This window comes from Anser cygnoides, chromosome 5 (genome assembly GCF_040182565.1).
Source record: "Anser cygnoides isolate HZ-2024a breed goose chromosome 5, Taihu_goose_T2T_genome, whole genome shotgun sequence".
Taxonomy (NCBI): Eukaryota; Metazoa; Chordata; class Aves; order Anseriformes; family Anatidae; genus Anser; species Anser cygnoides.
The window spans coordinates 52,303,382-52,325,173 of NC_089877.1; the positions used below are offsets into that span (position 1 = coordinate 52,303,382).

At 39.9% G+C, this 21,792-nt stretch overlaps 2 long non-coding RNA genes across 3 annotated transcripts; both read left to right on the forward strand.

Moving 5' to 3' along the window:
- Nucleotides 1-4,593: 4,593 nt before the first annotated feature.
- On the forward strand, nt 4,594-10,134 carry LOC136790980 (uncharacterized). The gene is made up of 3 exons (XR_010831986.1): nt 4,594-6,403; nt 7,473-7,534; nt 9,570-10,134. It is a non-coding gene; the product is annotated as an uncharacterized lncRNA (long non-coding RNA).
- Nucleotides 10,135-11,120: 986 nt separating this feature from the next.
- On the forward strand, nt 11,121-20,659 carry LOC106036171 (uncharacterized). 2 transcript variants are annotated; one of them, XR_007165763.2, is made up of 5 exons: nt 11,121-12,839; nt 15,731-15,808; nt 18,976-19,070; nt 19,371-19,475; nt 20,244-20,659. It is a non-coding gene; the product is annotated as an uncharacterized lncRNA (long non-coding RNA). The 2 variants fall into 2 exon arrangements; XR_007165764.2 differs by lacking the exon at nt 15,731-15,808.
- Nucleotides 20,660-21,792: the final 1,133 nt, after the last annotated feature.

A 21,792-nucleotide genomic window follows, 5' to 3' on the forward strand; every position in this document is an offset into this window, starting at 1 on the left:
AATACATTTCTGAAGACTCCCACTTCATAACGCTGGCAGGTGCCATTCCCTCATGGCTCAGGTGGGGATTGGGGATTTGGGTGTTTGCTTCCACATGCCACCTGGCCTGCCTAATGTGTACCTGGGGCTCTTACTGAGGACAGACCTCTTCATGCTCAGATCCTCCTTTCCCAGTTCTCGACTGCCCAGAAGGCCAGTAGTTGCAGCACACACACGGATGCATGTTTGTTTGTTGTTTCCTGAGAAATCGGCTCCTCCGAGCTGATCTCCATGGAAGCTCTGTCCTGTGTTCACTCGCAGAAGAATCAGTGATAGGGATTAAAATCAAGCTCTTCCCACGTGTCAGAGGAGTACATAACTCCCAAGCTAGAGTGCATTTTGATGCTGAGATTACACTGGAGTTTTCAAGCTAGATATATTTTATATAACATAATTATGCAGTTTTGTGTTTGAGATACCCACTCAAGTTTCAGTCTTTGATCTAGGAAATGCTCATTTCCCAAAGTGGAACAGTGTCAATAGGAGAGACTCATACCTCAAACAACTTTATTGCTTTAGAGGTGGGGTGCTGTCCTGGGAGACTGAAAACCAGGCTGTTTACTTCAAAGTAATCTACCTAAGTGTGGCGATTTTTGAGTAAAAGACAGGGGTGAAAATGAAGAAAGTTGGCATCAACAGTTTCGTAACAATTTTGACTTGCATTTTCTCTGCTTTTTTGTTAAAAAAAAAGTTACCAAATTGATTTGTTTCAATGCAAACAAAATGCATATTTTTTTCTTTGTCATGGAAAACTTAGAAATGTATATGGTCTGGATCAATTTGATTTTTTTCCCTGTTCGTCTTTTATTTTGGTTCACGTGGTAAATACTTTTTTTAAAAAAATGATTTAAGGGGTCTGTGCAGAGATTCATTGAGAATAAACCTGTTCATACTTTTACTAAACTTTGGTCACTGGACTTAGCATTGTATCTCAAAGTTTTGATTGGCATGACAACAAGATAATGCGTTTTTGCCCTTGGTGACTGATCTGACATCTGCTGGGAGGGAAGAGAATTACATTGCTTTTTCAGGTCTTGCAGATATACAGGACAGAAACGGATGCAGACTCCAGGAAGGAATAGGAACGAATTCTTAATGTTTGTGAATCATTTGCTTTTATGTTATCCTTAATTTCTTCCCCCAGGTTTCTTCATGTCAGGACTTAGTATGCTGAAAGTATTAGGGCTGAGGTAACTGAGGAGTGGATGCTCTTGCTTACCATGAAAGCACCCCACTGTTGATAAGATTTTTCTTCACTGTTCTGCAATTCAAGGGAACTTTAAAGCCCGCATATGTAAATGACCAGAGTAAACTCTGCATGACCGTTTAGTGAAAGGAAACCTGTTTGCTCTTTAGTATTTTATAGCACTGCTGAATGGATGTAAAAAGAGAACACCTCATACTTAGTTGTCTCTGTAGGACCTGAAGGAATGGCATGAAGCTGAAACAGGGGAAATTTGGACTGGGTGTTAGGAGAAGTTTCTTGTCCGAGAGGGTGGTTGGGCACTGGAACAAGCTCCTCAGGGCTGTGATCACGGCACTGAGCCTGACGGAGTTCAAGAAGCATTTGGATGATGCTCTCAGACATGTGGTTTGATTTTTGGGTGGTCCTGTGTGGAGCCAGGAGTTGGACTTGATGATCCTTGTGGGTCCTTTCCAACTTGAGATATTCTATGATTCTATGAACATCTGCAGACAAAAGAGTCGGCATGCACTGAGAGCATATTTATTATAATCATACTACTACTCAACTACTGTGTCCATTTTCATAGTAAGGAAAAGATATTCTCCTTTAGGAATTACTGGGGTCAATCCGTTGCCCTATGTTGAACTGATGGTAGCTCAGACTAAACAACTTTTGTGGTCCTTCATCCCTTAACTATGATGAGTAGTTAAAATCTGCTACTCTGAGTTCAAAAAAATGCCATCACTGTATTAAAGCATTGGAGTGGTTCACAGGAAAGCTTTTGAACTTTTGATTATAATGAAGAGCTCATTCAGAAAACAGCAAAATTGTTTATTTTGCAGTGAGAACAAAACACTTTCTCTAAATTCTGCAAAGAAGATTTTCCTGTGGTAAACTCAGCCAGGTGGGATCTCAGAAGGAACAGCAACCAGAAAGCAATTCCTATGATGTTTAGACTTGAAGTTTGTTGCTTTGCAAAGTGCCACATAAAAAAATGTGTATTTTCAATTAGGTGTCACTGATGAAGCATCTACTTATTTGAAAGCTTGCAGTGCATTCTAATGATGTGTTTTTAAGTTCTGCCATTGTTATTTCAGGAGTTAGTGCTGATTTCTTCTCCACATTCCCCTATGGCAGCCTTAAATGCCTTTAATTTGCCATGAAGCATGATAGGTATCAGTCTATTTTCTTCCTTTCTTGCTGTATCTCAACTTGAACTGAGCTTTTGGTGGGCTCACCCCATGCTTCCCTTAGTATCACATTTAAGGCGTCCAGATGGGGTGACAGAATGGAATAAGACACCAGCCCTCCATCTGTTAAAAAAAAAAAAAAAAGAAAAAAAAAAAAAGAAATGAAATACAAGGTTTTATTGTTCTTTAAGTAAGAACAGATACAGTCTGTATGTCAAGGCCAAACTATATGCTATTAAATCTATCCTTTGAAGTCTTCCATTGGGCTGACCAAGGACAGATGGTAAACTGTTATCATTTGATATGGGATTAGGTCAAGTCGAAGTTCAAGTTTGAAGGTAACAGTGAGAGTCTCAGTTCAGCTGTCAAATGTATTAGTTTATATAATGAATAGCACGTAGTCAGCATCTCTGCTACTGTTCTGCTACTTTAAAAATTGGGAGATTTATTTAGCCACAGATCTCTGCGCTCTTTAGAAGTCTAAAATGGCAGCATGTATAGCTAACTTAGCTGATTATTAATGCAAACTTTATTCTTTTGGAGAAGAAAAAAGTTTAGGATGTACTGGCCTAAAATATAATACATTTTTTTGTATCTGGCCCATACATTTTCAGTATTCGCCTTTGTGTTTCTATTCTCTTTGCATGTGTACTGAAACCATAATATTGTTATTGGAGGAAATGATTACTATTATCAGATGTAGGGAAGGCTGTAGAACCATTTCGTTTTTTACACTTTATTTTCACACCCAAATAATGAACGAAGACCATTGACCGTGAAGCTGAAATGCTGCATATATGTCAGGCTGTCTGCTCTTTAAATTTGGCAGAGCAAATGAACCTGCCTTCTTCTTGCCTTAAAAAATTCCCATCGAAGGTATTTAGAAATAGATTTCACAGAACTGGCTGATGTTTGCCATATGACACATGCAGAGGACCTTAGACATAATTTGGAAGCAGGCAAAGTATTTAAGTGCGTGCCATTTGAAAAGCTGAGACAAAACAAACTTTCAAGATCTGGTCATAATCTACAAGTAATCCTGTGGCAGCCTCGTGGCTTAATAATATGTGCTGCTTAAAGATGCTCAAATGACTTCCTAGAGAATAGCTCTTTATATCTCTATCTCGTCTTTTTCTTCAACTCCTCCAGAAAAAACTCAGTGAAGGGGAAAGTTATGTTAGGTGTGTTGAGGCAGAAGAGAGGAGCGATAGTTATGCAGCCTGACAGTGTGAGGTGCTGTAAAGTCACAGAAGAAAAACGTGGTACTGCAGCATAGGGTTTGTATTTCAGGTATATAAGTCAAGAAAATTTTAAAAAATCTAACATTTCTCTGGTACTGTTCACTGTATTATGGGTACACACTGACTTCTCCATATGACATTTGTTCTTTTATGTACTTATTACATATGTTAATGTGTCATGTGAATAAGTAAATATTGCCAGAAAAGCAGGACTTTTGAAGTTGTGACACTTAGTGCTTCATCACTTGACATTCAACAGCTCTTTTTAATTTTTACAGTTGGGATGATGTGTAGCTGACTGTAGCGTTATACTGTGTTAGTAACACATCCAAACTAAAAAAAGAGACAACCCTAGAACTGTTTCTGGTTTACTCTCAGCTCGAAGAGGTTTCTGTCTAAAGGCTCAGGACTCAATTCCCATTTGAACAGATTTTTAAGCTTGGTTGGAGATGGTGGGAAAGTCACTTCATGCCATTTCTCCTGTCCCCTGGAGTTGGTCTGGCTGCAGCCTGTGGACTTCCTCCTGTCACAAGGAATGCAGGAGTCTCAGTGAGTATTGCTGAACTTAGAGGCTCAAATGCGGCACCGTCTCGTCTGCGGTGTCCTTTGCTGTGCTCCTTTCCTCCCCTGCTGCCTGCTTTGTAGTGCTGAGATGGCAAACCCCAGGCAGAGTGACGGCTGAGGGCTGGCAGGCAGACAGGTACCGCGCAGGTGACAGACAAGGCGTACCGTGGCCCTGCATGCCTGTTTTTTCTTTAGTGATCTGCAATGTATTGCGTTCTATTTGACCAGTCTCCTCCCTTGTACAAGACGTAAGTAGCAATTTTTTTAACTCCAGACTGATAAATCTGGAAACTTCAGCTCTGCAGACTGTTCTTTTCCTTACCCGTCCCCCCGAAGTAGCTTTATACATGTCTAGGAATGGGGATGGGGTGAATGCAGCAGTATCACTTGGAGAAATATTCTCTGGAGGAGAGCTTTGAGAATGTGTTGAGCATTTCAGTGAGCCTTTTCTCACTTCAGTATAAGCATTGTGTAATTACCATGGACTGCAAAAACGAATAACTATGACATCAAGTGGAATGAGGCTAGGATCTATTTTCCAGCCATGTTTTAATGTCACTCATCAAGAGCAAAACATTTTCCCTTAGGAATGCTGCTTTTTTCCACTTTCTTTTTGTTTAAGTTCTCACAAAGCTTACCTGATCTATACTCCCACTTTAATAGGAAGAAAGTTTCCATTATACACGGCCACATAAAGGAATGCTTAATAATCAAAATCAAGCTGCCTTTGCTTGGTGTATTTTGGTATCCAAATGTATACACTGATGTATACACTGATGTATACAATGCTTCGAGGTCCTCCATCCTCTTACCTGTGGTCCTTTCTGTTTGCATTTTTCCTCATGTTTTCCTCTTTTCTTGTTTATTTGAGAAGGGATCCACAGTCTGCCCAGTGTCAAAATACTCTGGTTCCTTCAGCTTCATTTATCTGAAACAAGTAGTTCCCTGAGACTTTAACTAGTGGCCTGATGGGTGGATCGAGAGTAGCCCTGTGGAGAAGAACTTGGGAGTGTTGGTTGATGAGGAGCTCGATGTGACCTGGCAGTGAGCACTTGCAGCCCAGAAAGCCAGCCGTGTCCTGGGCTGCATCAAAAGCAACATGGCCAGCAGGGCAAGGGAGGTGATTCTCCCCCTCTGCTCTTGTGAGACACTACCTGGAGCCCCCAGCTTAAGAAAGATGTGGACCTGTTAGAATGGGTCCAGAGAAGGCCACAAGGATGATCAGAGGGCTCCTACGAAGACAGGCTGAGGGAGCTGGGGATATTCAGCCTGGAGAAGAGAAGGCTCTAGGGAGACCTCATAGCAGCCTTCTAGTGCCTGCGTCTCAAGAGACCTGGACAATTCCCAGAGGCTGATGTGCTCCCCCAGAGGCTCCCCATAACACACAGGAAAGCATAATCTCCTCAGGCTGTGAGGTGCTTGGCTCATGAAGGTAAGACCCCCCAAAATGTGGGAGTCTCTGTATGTCTTTGGGGCATGTCTCTGTGCTCAGCACGGACTGCCTTTGGATGTTTGCACCAGGACAGGCATAATGCAAATAATGAAGGCAATATACTAAAGCAGTCCATGAATGTGAATCAACAGTTAGGCTCATAGTCATAATTTTTCTCCATAAACAGCAGCAGTGAATACATTACTTTGTAGGTGGTTGTGATATAATAAGTATAAATGGTACTATATAAAAAATAAATCCTGTTCTGCAATATCCGGGGGCCATGGCTGTCAAGGGCCAATGCAGCCATCAAGAAAGTCTAAAATTAAAACAGACAAGTTGCCAATGCATAAAACTGCCATCATTGTGTTCACTTCCCAGTTTGTTTCAATGGCCATTCCATCTGTGAAACATATTTCTGCGGGACAGTTAAGAGTTGTGAGCATAAACCAGGCCGTTCCTGTGGATGCCACGACCCAGGTGTCGCTCTTGTTTGAAAAATGCCTGGGTGGCCCCACTGCCAAGGCTATAACTGCAGATAATACAGTCCAGAAATCCCTCTCCAAAGCAGTGAGTAACTGAAATTTATGTACTTGCATAACTCCTTTATTGCAGGGAGAGCGGCGAGTCCAAGGTTGTAAGCTCCAGCCACGGGGGTTGTTCCTGGATCCAAGCGGCCTGTGACTGTCTTGTCTGGATGAGGCCGGTGGTTGGCACCACTGCTTAGAGGCTGGGAAGCACTGGATGAGAGGTGAGGGCACAGACTGCTCTCCTTGGCAGGAAGAAAAATACCTAGGCAGGGGTCATTTACATGAGTAAGGGTTTGGATGTGAGGCCTCAGGCCAATCTGATGGGCTCTAATTATTTTCTGTAGCATGAAGTGTCCCTGATTTGCTCCCATTGCCAGCAATATGGTAGCACCCTGATTCTTTGATTATTTCTATTTCAAATCCAAATGGAAACAGGTTTTCAAGATCAGTTCTGGTTTTATGCATGATTGTGAATGAGATTTGGTAAATAAGATCTGGATATCCAGAATTATATCCTGCTGGTAAAAATCCTTACATCCGGGAGATGTGTTTTCCCTATTTCTGCTCTGTCACAGATTTAGCTGAGTCTGTAACTTTTCCGTAGCTTACAAAGACACATATATGATAGCAAGATGGGAAGAGTTTGTTCTGTGAAGACTCTGTGAAGCTCTTATATGACAGATGCTATAGAAATGCAAAGTATTACTGTATTAATTTGCCACTGAGGTTTGTTTTAACAAGCAGGTGCTCTCATTTCAGGCATCCAAGCAGGGTCACAGTCTCAGCTTCTGGACTATGAGGTTCTTTGTTTTCCTCTCTCTCTCTTCTAAAGCACCCATCCTTACTTCTGGTTCACTGTGTCATGATTGCATTCTCGCCATTTCAGAAAGATGAGAGAGTTCTGTTTAGGACAAGATGATCCTAATGCTCTGTGAATCATTCACTAGCTTTCTTCAAGAGTAAAATCTGGAAATATTATTTCAGTTTCCTAAAGACTGAGACACCTGATGAGCAACCACAACATTGGAAGTATCCTGGTACCTCTTCATTTTTTAAAGCAAAATGAGACAGGATGTATACAATATATATATATTGTAGGGAATGATGAAATGAGACTTTACTTTTCACTTTTAGACCAAAAATATATACTTATATATTTTCTCTTAAATGGGAGAAACATATTGGCTACTATTGCTTATAGTGGCAAACCGTGCATTGAAATTGATACCAAGAATCTTTGCATTCTGAATGGGAGTATTCTTATTCCAAAAAGCTCTGTGTGCTTTCCAGATACTGCAGAAGTGAAACTTCCTGGTAGCCTTCCATAATCACAGAAACTGAGGCATGGAAAGGTCAGTCAAACTAGTCTTGCTAATGACCATAAGAGGACTTAAGCTCTACCCACTTTTCTTTACCTGACTTCACATTTTTCTTTGCACAAACAACTCTCCTATATTTGCCCTGAATCCTGAATCAACTGGATAGTGAGGACTGCGATAAATTCCATAACAGCGTCATCACTTCTTCCTTCCCTGGTGGTGAGAGACACTGGCTGAGCTGAATATATGACTTCCTACATCCCTTTAACCACAGGCCTGACCTTCTTCATAAAAGTCCCTATGTTATGATAGTCTTGGCAGGTTTTAGCGGTTGTGCTTATAATTAATTAAGAGGCACTAAGTTGAAAAAGTCACTAGAAATCAAATCACAAAGGATAAGTTAAAGACCTTTCTGTGAACTTTGGTGTGCCCCTGTATTACCTCTAAACCCACATCAACAAAAAGGGACATTAATAAAATCATTATATATTTGAAGAGTAACACCTTGCCCATGCAGAGTTTATGGCTACAAATGAGTACGTGTCAGGGAACATCATCAGGTCAATTAACCCAAAGATTTCGTTGATGCTATTCATTTAGAGGGCATGGAACTTTTGTCAGTGTGGTGTTGGACAGTAGCAGAAAAAAAGAATAAAAATAAAAGAAAAAATGCTATTTATCCTATTTTTTCTCCTGCTTTATGAGCTATACAAACTTCTGGGTAGGTATGAATAAAAATAAAACTTGCTGCCATGATTTACTCATTCATAATTTTTCTTTTAATCACTAGAAATCTATGCCAGTGCATGTAAAGTCTTAATGAGACCTAGCAACATTATGAGTGCTGGGAGCAATCGCCCTTCAGCCTCATGCCTGCAAACGCTCTCGAGGCATGCATATATCTCATTATGGCCGAACGCCCTGTCATGTGTTATTCCTTACTTAGTGACAATTTGTCACTGTCACCCTTGACATGTCACTCTGCTGCAGAAGGATTTGACTTCAGCGCAAAATGTGACAATCAGATGAGAGAATTTTGTAATCTGAACTGAAATATGGGGCTGAGAGAGACTAATTTCATTCAAACGCTATCCTAATATAACATAAAGGGGAAGAAATGTTTGCATTTAAGGATTTTTTTTTTTAAGGTTCCTTCCTTTGCCTTTTCCCAGCCCCCATTCACCCGTTTCAATTATTCCTTAGGATAATGCTTTTATTTTTGAAGGATGGAGCCTTACATTTTACTACCATGCATTTTCAATTAAGTGCACTAAGATCCATGGATATAACTATTACTTAAACTATAAGTAATGGTTACATGTAAAAATTAGGGAAACATATTGTGCTTTAGATAAATTACATTCAGATTACTTCTTATTATAAATGGGGTAGAAAATGGATTTTTAGCTCTGGCTGGCCAAAGAGCCAACATTTGTATCTACTTCATTTGTTTAAATATATTTCAAGCCAGATTGAAATCCATATTGCTTGACATTAATTGAGTACTGAAGCATCAGTGTACTCAAGTTTCATAAACCACTGATGAGTGAGTTTTTACAGGCTTGATTAAAAAAAATACCATCCCTTTTATATGAAAATTATATTCCGTTTATAGAGCGATTCCTAAAGCCCAGCATTAAATGGTATAAATCTTAATAAGATGAATGTAAATATGACATTTGTACTGATGAGTTGACATCTTGTTTGCTAAGAAAATTATATTTCTCTACTTGGTATTATTTTAAAATATTCTTCTGTGTGATATTCTAGGCAAATGTGTTTTTCTGCTGCAAAGCAGAATGGGGATGAGAGAGGGGTGGGCTGTGAGACCGAGTGTCCCTGAAGGTTACTTGTCGGGTCCTGGTTAGCCACCTCATCCCAGGCAGGATCCTCCACTCCTGGGCATTTTCTGACAATCAATCCTATCAGGTTGCCCAGTAATTTATTGGCTTTGTGGCACTGACAAATAGTCAATCATTTCACGGATAACCTATGGGAAGCCAGGTCTGAGCTCATGTTTCCAGAGGTGAAAGTCTAGGGCATTTTAACCCATTTTTCATACTTGCAGTTCTCGGAGAAGCAGACAGTATTTGAGCTAGATTCTGCCACAAACACACTCGGACACAAAGGAGGTGCAAGGGTATGATTTTTTTCCTTCCAATTTCATCAAATTTTCCTGCATAAAATGAATGAATGGGTAAGTTACTAACTAACTAAAGACGCCCTCATCAAGCAGCTTTTACTGGCTGAACCAAGTGTCCTATGGCCTTCAAGCTGCGCTCTATCTGAGGTAGAGAATGACTGCTTTTAAGTGAACGCATTATGAAGTACCATCTGCAATGTGCCGTCCTCCTGGATATTTTTAACAGGACTAACATAGCTGTCAGGATGTCAGGCAATGAATGTTGGATAATTTGTACGCTTGATTTCCCCCCCCTCCCCCTTTTTTTTTTTTTTTATAAAGCTCATACTATTATTATGATGATAAAGGCAGCTTTCTGCTCTGAGTGCATTGGAGCTTTCTCAATGTACTCACTGAAGTTTCTTTATTTAAAATCTTTAACAATACAAATTTTGTTTAATAATACAAACATCGTGAGGGAAGGCAGTATATACTGAATAAGCAAGGCTTCTGTGAGGAGTTCGATGAGGGGGAATTTTTCATGTGATTTCTATTATTTGTGTCCTTTGCTCACTGCCTTCATCGGAGCCTTCAGAACCAGGAGGAACTTGTCCTTCCTTGTAACACCGCACAACTTGGTTAAACCTTAGGTTTGGATGCCAGGCACACCCCTAATTTTCTCCGAGATTTAATGTGAATTGTTTGGGCTCTCTGTTTCTGAGTTCCCAGTCTGTAAGACACAGGCAACCTTAGCTACCTCACAGAGAAGTTAATGGAAATGCATTGAAATGGCTGCAGGCATTCAGATAAGAACTGGGTGAAAACACAAAGCACCAGGTGAAGTTGTAAACCATGACCAACAGCTTTTGCCTTTTTTGTCCCCTGATCTGTTCACGCTGAGCTGTGCACTCGGGTCCTCTCCCTTGAACTAGCTTGGCAATTATTGGATACTTTGTTGGCCTAATTAATTGTTTAAGCCAGTAAAAAATATTCATTGTATTTGCCATGGTTTGTTTCCTGTTGATACAGCAAGTTAGTTGGCTTAGTGGGACCTCCTTCTTCTGCTGAACTATAACATCACCAACATTTTCTGTTGAATTAACTTTGAGCTACTTCAGTTTTCTGTGTACAAAGGCATTTTTCCAGGACCATCTGAGCCAATCTACAGATCAGCACTGTCAAGAAATGGAATTTAACTGTCCTGCACCCTAACGCCTAGCCAGTCCCAGCTCTGTACATCTATCATTGAACTTATAATGGGTCTGGATCCTGGTGAGCCCTTCAGTTAGGCAATTCAACTCAACTACAGAACGTAGATAAGAAGAGGGGGAAAAAAGGAAGGGAAGGGAAGGGAAGGGAAGGGAAGGGAAGGGAAGGGAAGGGAAGGGAAGGGAAGGGAAGGGAAGGGAAGGGAAGGGAAGGGAAGGGAAGGGAAGGGAAGGGAAGGGAAGGGAAGGGAAGGGAAGGGAAGGGAAGGGAAGGGAAGGGAAGGGAAGGGAAGGGAAGGGAAGGGAAGGGAAGGGAAGGGAAGGGAGACATTTCTCTGCTGAATTACAGTTGACATATACTGACACCAGAGCCACTGACCCAACAGAGGGGTCCCTAGCAGAAACTGTGCAGCTGAGGCAAGGCAGAAGGAAAGAAGAGCTGGTGAGGAGGAGCAGGAAGGGAGAGTGAGAACACCCGCTTCCTTTTGTTAGGAGTGAGCTGTTAGGCATAGTTTTGTGCATGATTATTGGCTAGACTAATAGTTTGCTATGGCTGATAGATGGAGGTCTGTTTCCCCCTCCTGCCTATGTGCCTCTGCTATTCACCTTGTGTTGACCTCCTCATTTGTCCATATGGAAAGGAGATTCAATAAATAGAACATCAGAAAAATAAGAAACTTTTCAGCAAAAAGAAGTAGATATCTTCTTGTCAAGTTGATGAATTGAATCAGCAAGGTGTGAACAGATAAAAAAATGTCAAAGGAGTTGCAGCAGAGGAAGGGGCAAAAGAGGGAAAAATAGGGTAGTGGAGGGAAATGGAGTGAGAGCAGAGCAGAACTGCACTGCCCCCATCCTCTGATGACACCCAGAGAGACCACCCCAGTGATCCTATTTGCCTTCCCCTCTTTCTCATCTCTTGAATATTAGTGATGTTCCAATTTTTTGGAGAGGGACTTAAAGAACAGTTTAGGAAGCAAATCTAAACATTCTTAGGAACCTGGGGATATCCTAGGAATTTCGTTGATGAACTTTACTTGGATTCCCCTTCTAATAGGAGGCAATTTCCATCCATCAGTGATGAGAAACTTCCAGTGCTCTAGGGTCAGCCTAGGTCTTTCCTTCTCTAGGACCAATTGCATCTCTCAGTGCTCAGCTGGACCTTATTTACAGGAGAGAACCTCACATTATCCTTATCGTATATAAAACGTTTGGGATGATGAAACAGAGCTCCAAAAACATTTGTTGGAAGGAATTATTTAGGGGAGTGAAGTTCAGAGTTAATCTATTATGTATCAGATCACAGCTCAGAATTGATGTCATTTCTGCTCCCTTCCCAATACCTGTTTTCCTTAATATACATCTTCAAATTTATACTTAGCAAGACTTAAATTTATAGTTTTAAGGAAATCAGAGATGCTCATACTCTTCTAGCAGCTGGTATTTCTGGCATCAGGCTCACACTAGAAAGCTGTGGCTCTGCACTGGGATCTCCAGAGGCTTATTACAGCGTGTTGGCCACTAGGTCCATCTCTCCCTTGACAGAGTACATGCTTGGAAATTGCTCTTTTGCTAAAAAACTCCACTCTAAACCTCCCTAAAAACAAATAATTTTTCCACAGGATAAATTTCAGGGCTATGTTTTTTTGTTTGCTTTTTTGTTTTTCTAAAATTGTCACAATTTTAAAAATTTTGCTTTGATCTTTGAAGTAAAGCTTAGAGGAAGTTTTTTTTTTTTTTTTCCAATAGGGAAATCCCATGTGCCAGTGAATTGTAGGGTTGTGGGTGAAGCATGGACACCCTGTTGTTTCCTTTCACGTCTTAAGTTTTGTTTTGTTTTTTAATTCCAATAATTCTACAAAGATTGCTCTACACTGTTTACTTTTTTTTTTTCCCAGGGAATCAGATTTTTCTTCACACTGATATGCTTTTGAATTGAAATAGGACAGCCCAGAGAACTGGCCAGCAAGGCACGCTTGGCATGCTAGGAGCTGAAAACTCAGACATTCAGGTAAGCAACACAGGAAAACTTTTAATTCCCTTTACTAGACCCATGCAAATATTTATATCTGCTTTGGAGCCATTTTCTTTGTTCCTATATAGACCTTATGTGTTTTTTGTCTACTCACTTGAGCAAATTCAGAGGATCAGCAGCTAATACACTTATCTGTAGCAATGTCAGCATCCCTTTTTGAAACAGGTTGAAGCAAATGTACTAGGAAGTTCTGGAAATCTCTTTTTGGAGCCTGTACAAACAACAGCTTAGATGAGTTTCTTTACTTGAAACCTAATTTTGCATTGACGAGTTGACTTTGTAGTATAGCTGTCTGTGTATCTCTGTGGTTAAATAATTAGTCTTTTTTAAGATTTGACTTGTCACAGGTGTTTCAGGAAGGTGGTGGAATTCACTCTCCTGAGCATGGAAACATGTCAGCACTGTCCTTCCATACTACTGCTGCTGAAATTAATGAGTTTATCATATTCATATCCACCCTTCTGATCTCACAGAAGGAGCTTTGTCGTGTTACTCCTGGAGTGGCTTAAACTTCATAGGAACTCGTGCTTACTTGCTTATTCTTTGAAATTGCAGATTTTGTGAACTCCAAGATCTAATCAAGGTTAATTTCAGTATTCTAATGCTTTGAAATTGATACTTATGGGTACAGAAATCTGTTAGCCTGGTCACAGCATGAAGTCTACTATTAGTGTCACATGCAAGCTGGTCTTTGCATATGGACAGAATTGCATTAGGGGACAATTAAATGATATCGGTTTAGACCAGGGACTTTCCTAAGCAGATAGCCTTTAGAGCTATTGTGTTTTTTAAACATCAGGTTAATTGAGAACTGCTGTATATTTAATAGGGGGGCCTTTGGGATATAGCTACAAGGACTCTTTGTTGTGCAGCAGTCCATTAGGCGGAAACTGCGATTCTGAGATGGTCATATAAATCCCAGGAGGCGCAATCATTAATGGGACACTAAGCTCCAATTAAGGGCATGGCCCAAAAGACCAAGGTGGAAAACATGGTCCTTAGCATCTGTCCCAGAGGATCGGTCTGATCCAGCTGCTTGATTTCAGCTGCAGAAACATAATTGTAAAGAGCAAAATATTTACTTGGAAAAAAAATCATACTTTTTGTTGTCTGGAATGTAAATAGGAAAACAAACCAAAACCAAAGGATCTTTGCAATGGAATTCACCATTCAAACCAAGGCTAGACAGATAAGATAGCTGCATATCGTAGCTGCAAGTTCTGATCCCTTTCACCTGTTTGAAGAAGGATTTCGTAACACCTGCAGTCTAGTCCTTCAAAGTTCATGTTAAACCTGTGTGATTGAGCATCTCAATAGGTTTATATTCAGAATCTGTGAAGACCTTTCCACTGTGACACTGTTTCAATTTTGTTCCTGATTTGTCCTCTGAGTTTGGTGAGACACAGCTACTCAGTTTAGTCAGTGTGCTGGTTACTTTCCAAATAAGTTACTGGGTCTTACGACCTGCTTCTGTGTCAGATAGACAGAGATTTTCTGGAAAGCTGTAGATACACATTTTCCAAGGACATTGGGACCTATGAATCAAACGGAGGATCCTGCATGACTGGTGTTCTTTGGAAGTTTTATCCTTGATAATTTCAAAAAGTCTTTGCAATTAACTTAGCAAATCATTTGTTGCTTCATGTGAATACCTTCTGCTGTCTTTGTCTGCTTGTAATACACCACTCTTCTCTGAATGCTGTCATATATAACCTAGTTGTTTTTCCAGCTACACAGACCATCGGAGTGGGTTGTTAATTAATATGACACCATGGAATTCAGTTTAGTGAAGTAACAGAAAAAAGGAAATTAATTTCAATCATTGACAAACTTGTCAATTTAGTTGTATTGATTTTTTGATACTTCTACAGCACATGGCAAAGTTCATACATTGTGAAATACATCATTATTATTGGCTTAGTCTGCTGGATGTAAGTAGACCGTTATTTTTTCAATAAATTGACATTCTTTAAGTGTATGAAAATGCAAAATTATGTAAGTGGCTTTTATTACTATTTTTAATACAATATCAATTTGCTGTCTTTAATGGTGATTCTCAATCAGGGAGTTATTTCCCAATGCCTAAAAGCCAGCTGTTTTCAGAGCAATCTGAAAACCACAGCTTCTTGGCTTGGTAAAGTTTATCAGAAGAAAAGCAGGTGAAGTCAGTTGTTAATAGATGCTGGCCCTGAGCCTGCAGGTAGGAGCTGCTATTCTTTAGAGGCTCTGGGGCCCCCTGAGGCAAGTGTGATCGCCAGCCCTTTGGATGAGAGATGCTGTTAGAGCAGTGCATGTGGAGCAGTCTCCGGTCACCTCCTTCAGGGCTGTGGTGTCAAGCTGAACAATGAAGCAGAGCCCTCTCTTTAAGAGCATAGGTCAATCACAAAATGCTCCGTCTCTGCAGAGTTTTAGAAGGTAGTGTCCAATACCGTTTTTTGGTTTTGTCAGGCTCCTGTGATGGAAAATAAAAAATAAAAAAACAATTGTTTTGCCGAGTCCAACTCTAGTGAAAATATATTGAAGGGGTTCTGATTAAGTTCCTGATTTTGGTCTGTCTTTTCAGAGCATATATAAGAGTGAAAAGCCTATATTTGACTTCTGTGTGTAAGTTTCCAGCTTTTTAAATGCAGTACTCTCATATTCCCACCTGAGGTCATTAGCCACAAGGTAGGTTAAAAAAAAAGTTTGAAGGATAGATATAGCTGCATACAAGCCCCAGCAATCTGCACTCATGTTTACGCTGATGCTTCTGAAATTCATCGTGTTACTCTGTTAAATCTCAGAACTACAGAATGCAGTGCTTGTCTAAATTTTCACATAGGTTTTTTGTTTGTTTGTTTTGTTTTTTTTTTTTTTTTTGTACTTAGGATTGCCAGTAATAGAGGGAGAGAAAGCATGTATTCCTGATGAAATCCAATTGCTCTGAATTCCAGTATGTGAGACAGGTTGTATCATTTGAGATTTTTTTTTCCTTTGGAGCATCCTTAAATGTTGTTTCAAAGTCAGTAAAATACACATCAACTGCTGGGACAGCATTAATGCAGAGGGGAGGGGACATATAGTTAGGAAGCTAAATCCTAAACGCTTGAGGCTGAAAAGTTTTTTTTTTCCCCAACATTAGATGTATAATAATGGGACATTTTTCCTTCCATATAGGAGAATGCATTTAGTTACTGATGAGAATTTTTTGGTGAATTTTAGTACTCCAGGTAATTGCAGTCTTTCTACACACAACACAACGATTTAAAAAAATCAAAATACACATTTCTGCAGAATTCAATTTCAGAGCATTCTCTTTTCATGAAAATTTACATCTTCCTGCATTTGCTGTGGAACTATTAGAGCTTTTCCATTGAGAAACTAGATTTCTTTTTGGCAAAAATATCAGCAGAGAAGCCAGTTCTGTTAGAATCCCTAAGTTGCAATCCAATTATTTCAGCTGAAATCATTTAGACCAGCTAGAGCAGTAGTAAGTCTTAAGCAAGACAGCGATGCTTCCTTTTTTTCAAAAAAGTTACTGACTTCAAGGCTGAAATTTCAAAGCAGCTGTGTGTGATCAGCTAGTGTTCAGTCCACCAGACTGAGATGGAGTTGAACACTTAGCTCTCTTACTTGCTCATTAGAGTCCTATTCTAACAATTTCTTCATAATGTTGATGATGACAAAATTTAAGCATATGAAATAGGGGTAGAACTTTATCTATAGCAGATATAAATAGAGAAACTGAGGCAGAACAGGCAGTGACTCATTCTGTCTTCTTGCACATGCTGAAGGTAAGATAGGCTCCATTTTCAGTCCTGGGCTTACAGTGTTTTTCTAAGATAAGAACATGCAGTGCTGTATTTTATCCTTAATAAGGGAGAATATTTGCTGTCTCATTTCTGAGGAGGGGTTTTCAGATTTAGCTGTGACAGCATAAGCAGCTGTAGAGGCAATACTTTCTTTAGTTGCCACAGCTAAATCTGTCAGGGATCGTGAATCAGAGCCCTGAGATGACGTAATTCACCCAGAGGGAAGGACTGCTGGGGGTGGTAATTTCTTTGCCATGAATTGCTGCTTTTGTGTGTTAATACAATTAGGCACCTACAATTAGTCAGTCCAAGGACATAATCTGTCCATTGACCCAGATAGCAGATTGGGCTCCAGGTCATCAGGCGTTACTTCATTACAAGGCTCTAATTATCTCCCTCACTTTTCCCTTCAGGACAAAACGGGTAGGGATACTTCTCAGGAATGTTGTGAGGCTTAATTAACATTTTCGTGGGGTCCTGAAGACAAAATGTTGGTTAAGTACATGGGCCTGGATGACTTTTAGTGCCTAACTCCCACGGAAGTGCTCAGCACATGTATGTTTCAGCATCAGGTTCTCAGTGTTAGTATTAGTCACGAGCTAAGGATGGAAAAGGAGAAGTGATTCAGTCTGCTCCTGTGGTTCTCTCATCTCAGGCCTTCAGGTATAATGTGGCTTTCCGCAGTGGCAAAAAGAATCACACTTTGTTCCTTTTCCACACGAACAATGGAGGGAGGAGGAGAACAGCAGAGTTGAATTCTCTTGTGTGATCGCTGACGTAAGGCAAGAGCAGTGTTGGCCTCTAGGATTTAGACACCACTTTTAAAACCTGCCCAGCAATTTCATTAGCAAGTCCTGGGGCTGTTGTGCTGCAGTGGATACAAGCCTGAGAAGGCACCCTGGCAAGCTTTTCAGCTGAAGTCCTCTCTGCTGCATTAGGCTCCTCTGTACAGGGGACTCGTGCAGAGCCAGGAGGAAGTTTGCTGGCAGATCAGGGCTCGGAAAGCTTAAAACCCCAAGAAACAAGAGTGTGCAGAAGGGTACAATCAGCTATTCATGACTGAAATGTGTACATGTGAAACTACTCAGTAATAAGACATATTGAAAGTTGAATGCCAGCTACTGCATTTGGCCTTCCAGCTATTAAACATTGCCACAAAACAGGCAGCAGAGCAATGTCATCTAGACCACTGACACACTTGCATTGTACAATTAAGAGGCAATGAAGGACTTTCCTAAAAGCACATGTTCGACACCCTGCTTTGTCATGGTTTTTTTTTTTTTTTTTTTTGTACTGTTGCAGGGATGTAAAAAAATTAAATTAACTTTGTGCCAGTGCATATTATATTTGGACAAGGGACTAGATGAAATGATTAGAATAATAGCCTTAGAAAAGATCACGTTTCCCCACTGTGCCAATGTATTTGACTGCATACAGCAACCCTTTTAGGCCACTGTTCACAGTGAATTGTAACAACTTCCTGCAAAGATCTAAGTTCTGCATCTTTTGAATGGCAAATGATTAGAACTAGGTCAGGTCTAAGAAGAAATAACCATCTGAAGCCCACTTCTAGGGTAGTTCACATTAATAAAGCTCTGCAAACAAAATAAATATAAATTCACTTTGTCTTAATTACCATGCCTCAAAAAAAGAAGGAATGAATCATATACGATTGCTAAACATTACAGGTAAACTACCACCTGGCCAGAGGGAACCCCTTGGGAATTTTCTGTAAGGTTTATCATTAGTTTTCTACTTTGAAATCAACCAAGCAATAGAAGGTACAAAAACATGAATGAAAAACATTTGGCAATATTTACATATCATTTTCCTAAAAAGCATTTTCCTGAGCTGGGTGGGGAGTATCATTATGGCAATTTTAAAGCTGAAACAACTGAAGCAGCCAGTAATATGCAGAATGCATAGCTACGTTTTGAGGCACCTTCCTTGTTAGACTAAAATGTTCTTATAGCTCTCCAATGTGTTTTGTAATCTTAATACTAATCTTTATTGCATTTTATGTCAGAATTGTTTAATAGTGCAGGAGCTCTATGTAACATTCATGTCAGGCCATGGAGGCAAGTTGCTCATGGTTGGTCATCTTGTACTTATTAGCTGCTTTATTGTCCCCTTTGCCTCAACAAATCTTTTTCTTATCTTCTTTTTCATCCAAACTTCCTCTATTTGTGTGTCTTTGTTGTGGCCTTCGTGACATTTTGCTTCTGCTGTACTATGTTTGTGAGTGCCTTGATTTGTTACAACAGAACAACTTTTTCAAAGAAACCCAGGAAAAATTACAATTTTGGTTGTATTTTTTGTAGGATTAGGTGCCTAGACACTCCCTTAGATGTCTGTGAAAATCCTATCCAACATAAGAACTAAGTTCAGATGATCACCGTGTCCTCCTTCAGCTCAGGTAACTCTTACAGGCCACCTATCACAGACTGGCTCCTCCTTAGAATAATGTTTGCTGGAACTATCTGTCGCTGTGAGCTATCCATGTGGTTTGTTGGAAGCTCACTGTAGCTTCCTTTAGAAAGTTACGACAAAACACAGAGTAAATGCACTGAAAGCTCTGGGGAGGAATTATGTCATATGCGAAGACTGACCAAGCTAACCACTTTTATAAGGTTGCCTAATTCTTCAAGCTGTATGCTCAGAGTATTTGCCAAAACATACATACAGCTTGTTTTTTTTCTTTCTTTTTTTCCTTCAGAAATCAAGTCATGACAAATAACAACTGAAACCAGTGGAATGGATAGAAAATACTTGTATTTTGTGTAGAATTTCCAGCCAAGCAGAACAGCGAGAACATACTTAGGTACAGTAAATATACACATATTAACAAGCACGTACACCAAAAAAGATTTTTGTTTCAAAATAATCTTCGTTACATGAGGATTATCATAATTGTCATTTCAATTGACTGATTTTAGTCTTTAAAAGAGGGTATAATAGCATTCACTGTCTGAGACTGAATTACTGTCATTATGTTAAAGGTGCACTTTATCACTTAGCTTTTCTCCATTATATATGCTCATAGACGCACACCGCTTTCTGCCGCTGCAAAACCTTCAAAACATAATATGACAAAGTTTTGTATCCAGACACTTTGTTACTAAAACTTCAGAACAAAGGACTACTAAAGACAATCTGCCATTGCTAATAAAACCACATTACCAAAAAACCAGGGAGGATATTTTAGCAGTAGCAAGTTTCTGAATTCCTGCAGAAGAATGCAAACTGTTCACTGAGATCAAAAAGGTATTTTGTGTATCTTTTGCCAGGAGGCAAGACACAGAGTTGCTCTTCTGCTCAGAGCAAACTTATTAAGATGAATAGATCAAGCAAATATCAGCCCAAATGAGAGAAATAGCCATGCGATACTATCCCAGACTTGTCAAACTTCCTGCTGATGTTTAGATAAAAACCCAGACATTGCCATGATATTAATCTGCCAGTTTATAAATGACATTTATCACTTCTACAATCTCTTTTGATCTGGTATCTTAAGACACTTCATATGTAAAAGTTCTCAACACATTGCCCTGTCATCTTGATACATATGGGACATCTTTTACTTCTGCAGGCACAGAAGAACCAAGTCTGGATATGTCAGTACAGCACAACACTTGGGCAGAGCTCTGTTGAAGTAAATGTCACTATGCCTGGAGTAAGAGGCTATAGAGAGGCATAAAGGTATAAACATCAGATCTAGAGAGATCAAGGACAAGAATTTGCCGGAGGAGCAAACCTTTTTCTTTAGGGGAAGAAGGGAGTCTCAATTCTGAGATACTCAAAAAGGGACAATTTAAAAGAACCTGGTTTTCAGAGGCTGTGGTCAGCACAAGAAGAGCTAATTATAAGAGTCACTTGAACAGTTCAGTTCCAAAAAATACTTTGAAAAGCCTGGTCTAAGTGCCAGGGTACTACAGGGCCTTGCAAGTTATTTCTAGAAGTGACAGCACTTCCTCAGTTCCTCTGACCTTTCCTGGACTATACAAGAGTTTCAAAGGTAACTACTGATCCAGAGGACTTCCATTTTTGGTGCTCTGCTTGCCATTTCTGATCTACCTGACCTTTGGGAAATAGATTCCTGTCTCTTGAAAATCAGAGTATTGTGGGAGGTTTAAAGCTTGTCACCCTAGTCACTTCTGAACGTTTCAGCCTACATTCTCCCACCCCTTTATGGGATTTTTTCCTGTTGTAAAGTTTGCTTCTTCCTTCACAGTGATTATTAACAGATTTTTCTAAAATGCCCAAAGCAGCATACTTAGGTCAGAAGACAGAAGCTAGCATGTTTTGTCTGCCAGCTTCTTCCCTTATTTATCATATAACATTTCCCTTATGTATCCCCAGGTGATGCACAGGTCTAGTTCCATTGTTGCTTTGTGGGGGCAATAAGTAGGTTCTTGCCTGGAAACAGACAGAGTTCAAAGGTTTTAGAGAGAGGAGATTCCCTTATTTCTTTTTTAATCAAAGGACCTTTAATAGAATATAGAAAGAATTTGTGGACATTTAGAAATATCTGTCAAAAGAAGAATCTGTAGCTTTATGAAATATTTCTCTAGTGATTTTTTTTTAAATGCTCAATAATGAGACTGTAAAATACCAACAAACAAAATTAATAGCCCTGTGAAAACACTTCAAGAAATAATACTGGAGTGGACTGAGGTGTTAGGTGGACAGGTTAGTAGGCATTTTTCTTTAAAAGTATATGAATGAAACAGAGCAAAAAGATGTTTTCCTTTCTTTGGCATGTTTTTCACTGTATGTCATATTTAGCTCAGCTAACCTTGGGGCTAAGTGAACATTGCTTGGTCGGGAATTTGAATTCAGTCAGAGAAATGTTTGGGTGTTGGCACACTATGTCACCTGAACCTGAAAAATTAGGATGGAAACCTTGAAAGAGGTTTTCCACAGTGAGAGATGATGCTGTCAGCCCTGTGTAGATGTTTAACACTATTTTTTTCACAGTCTTTTTTTTTTTTTTTTTTTTTGGTGGGGGGGCAGGTGGGATGGGGGCGACGGGACATTTCAGCAAATAAGTCACAGGATAGGCAGGTAAAGGGCAAACCTCAGTTTAGGTAAGACTTCTGAGACTCCCAAAGGATACTTGGATCAAATGTAGTTACAGG